The following is a 3,333-nucleotide window of genomic DNA, read 5'->3' as shown; positions in this document are numbered from 1 at the left end:
AGAAAATGAAAAGTAAAATTATGGAGTTGCCAAATTTACATTTCGACACATCAAGAGAAGAAAAGATTTTTCCTACAAGTTTAAGACAGAGGCCAAAGATTTTCTAATGCAAAAATGCCCAAATCTTAGAGACACTTATCACAAAAAGTATGCTTTTAGGACGTCGTATCATATATTTACAATTGGGCATGATCCTAACAGCAATTGTTTAATAAAGCTTTTTTATTAAAAAAAAAAAAAAGAGGTTTTGAAAGAAACAAGTTATTAGCACCCCTTCCTCATTCTAAAACTAAAGAAGTCCATTATGGCCTTGTAAAGAATTAAGTAGAAGAGTATTGCCACACTTTAAAATAATTTCACACTAATAAGAATCCATTTTTTCTGTTGCTTTTGATTTTGTGTCTTTGTGGTACTTATTAGGGAACCTAGACATGTACAGATTCCAGCACGGTGGAGCAGAGATCCAGCTGCCTCTTTGAGCTCCTCATCAATTTCTTGACATGACTGTTTTCACATCTTTTTGCCTGGCTGCCCTTTTTTCGAGGTATCTACACAAGCTTGTGATGCATAGCCACTGTCTCCAAGAAGATCATCTTCATAATCAACATCTGTGTCTTCTTCACTATGAAATCCTTCACTGCCATCACTTACCACATGGCTGCTCTTTCGGATAAATTCATAAACCTCATCCACAGAAGACAGGGAAGACACGCTAGTCCTGGATGCATAATGCTGTGCTGCAATGCTACTTGCACTTTAATTGGGATCTTCTTTTGGATCAATGCTGGTGGCTAAAGAATCACTCTCTTGTAAGCACACAGCGCTGGGATGATTAAATGCATTGCCATAACTCCTCTTTTTTTGCAAAGCTGTTTTAAGAGTAAGAGGCTTCTCACATTTGAAAATCCCTTGTTCTATATAAGTAGCTAAAAGCATCATTGCAGTGACAGCATCAATACCAGATTCTCTAAGGGTTCACACCTTGTTCTGCTTGAGTACAGAGTTAATTAGTGAAGTGATAAAGAACCACTTTGTGGAGATACAGGTGGGGTATACAATGTTAATGCTGAGGAAAAAGATTGCTTCTTCAGTGCCTGCATGAGATTGGGTTTATATTCTGGATCAACATACCATAAGGAACCTTTTCCATTAACCTGGCCATAGCTTCTTCCACTTTCTGAAAACATTTATTCAGAGGCAGATTATGTCAAACAGAATTCTTCCAGACTGTTGGTGCAGTAGCAAAATATGGGAAGTGATCCAGAATCCAGCTATAAATTTCCTTGACAGGCAAACATTTATTTGGAGAGTGTTCAATAGTCATATAAGTGAGAAGACTAAAGGAGTATGGGGGCTTTGAAGTTGCTGATGTTTTTTCTGGGTTCTGATAGAAAGATGTTTCAAAAGAGGGCACATCATCTCTCTCTATGCCATACAATGGACTAACAATTGGAAGACCCTCACTTCCAAGGCTGAAGTTTGTTAGATTAGTACTTTCGTGAAGCCGGTTCAAGTTTGTGAGTTCATCGTTTGTTGACTCACTGTCCATTAGAGTGGCCTTTGGCCTGGCAGCATCGACAGCTTCAGGCAAGCTGCCCATTTTGTAAATCTGGCTTAATCCCGCAACATTTTCAGCTCCTGGGGTTTCAGCTCTCTTATCTGAAGTCATTCCAATTACTAGACCCATTTACTCTTTTAGTTCTTATAACAGAGAAATGATAAAGTAAACTAAAGCACATCTATTCAAGGTAATATTTAGCAGCCATTAAAAATGACTGTCTTGAAGACTCAATGGGTTTCCAATTAGCCTTTGGCCTATGTATTCTTTACTTTTGTGCTAGAGCATTAATGTATTTAAGATTTTATTTTATCCAGCATTTTAGGTTTTCAGCAGAAAGACTGGTCCAGGTATCTAAGTTCACCATGAGTTTCTGAGGCTGGGAAGTCCAAAGTTCAGGGAACACATCTGGTGAGGGCCTTCTTTGGTGGTGACTTCAGCAATGCAGGGTGTCCCATTGTGAGAAAGGCAGAAGCAAGAGAGAGCTAGACCATCTTTATTAATCACTTCAAACATAATTCCTTTTGGAACATCCTCAGTACATATATGGTCATGAATTCATAAAATATTTTCTCCCCCTTTGTCTCTCTCAGTCTCTCTCACTTTTTCTCTTTCTCTCTCTCAATATGCCAATCTTTTCCTAAAAAAGCAACTCTCAATTATAGTACTCTGCCAATGCTACTTAAAGTGCAGGTCACAAGAATCAGATAGGACCAACAAGACAGACTTCTCAGTTATATATACAACGGTTTGGAAAATCAACATACTCATTTCTCTGGGATTGAAGGTGAGATCGGACCTGCTATCCACCATCTTTCATGTCACATGAAATAACCACTTTGGCAGAAAAAAATTAGACATGGCAAGAAAATGTTTGGGATAGAGAGAGGAAGAGGAAGTGACCTGACATAAATTTTGAGTTCTTAGAACCAGACCTGCTAGGAGCCAGCTTTGTGCTGGACTCACCAATTATTTGTACCAGCAAATTCTTTTTATATTTAAGAAAGTTTGGTTGGACTCCAGTCATGTACAACTTTAGGATACTACAGCTGAAATTTAGCATAAGGTTTGAAACAAATCCAAGGGCCAAGATGAAATGAAATTTCTAGTATATAATCCCCTCAAATGAAACAAGTCTGTTAACTTTTTAAGTGAATAATAAGCAGGGACCCATGATTTTCAAACTTAGCAACAATCTCCAGGCCATAATTTTGCCAAAAGGTGCTGTTTAGCAGAGCAGTGAAGAACCCAGGGGGAAAAAAAAAAAAAAATCTTTCCCTATACTTCTCTCAAGGATGGCAATCATTTTTCCTTCAGAGGAAACAGAGTGAAACTGGCTAGGAAATCCATGCCATGACAAGAACAAGATCTCGTTATCCCTGCCCCACAGTGTGCTTTCTCAGCTTATTCCCTTCACCTGGTGGAAGGAACTTAACTGCAGATTTATTCTTTTCCTTTTACTGCTGTATATTATGCATGTAGGAAGGTATGTCAGTATCGGTTATCTGTTCATTTATTTAACATCTTATTCAACTTTATAGGTGCTGGAGATAAAGAGATAAATAGCAAACTTCATCTTCAGGGATACATAAACATCTGGGAAGTCAAAGAGTAAGATATTTAAAAATATATTGCAATATACAGCCTTAAGAGGATTAATACAGGTATGGACAGAGTTAAAAAAGCTTTAGCAATGGCACCTGTATTAGTTTCTTATTGCTGCTTGTCTTAGTCTATTTTGTGCTGCTATAACAGAATACCATAGAGTGGGTAAT

The 3,333-nt window shown here is 37.8% G+C and overlaps 1 pseudogene; it reads right to left on the bottom strand.

Moving 5' to 3' along the window:
* Positions 1-345: 345 nt before the first annotated feature.
* Positions 346-1,687, bottom strand: LOC103602582 (annotated as a pseudogene).
* Positions 1,688-3,333: the final 1,646 nt, after the last annotated feature.

This window comes from Galeopterus variegatus, unplaced genomic scaffold (genome assembly GCF_000696425.1).
Source record: "Galeopterus variegatus unplaced genomic scaffold, G_variegatus-3.0.2 Scaffold4208, whole genome shotgun sequence".
Classification (NCBI taxonomy): Eukaryota; Metazoa; Chordata; class Mammalia; order Dermoptera; family Cynocephalidae; genus Galeopterus; species Galeopterus variegatus.
Note: the sequence above shows the minus strand (reverse complement) of the source record. Positions and strands in the feature narration are given on the sequence as shown.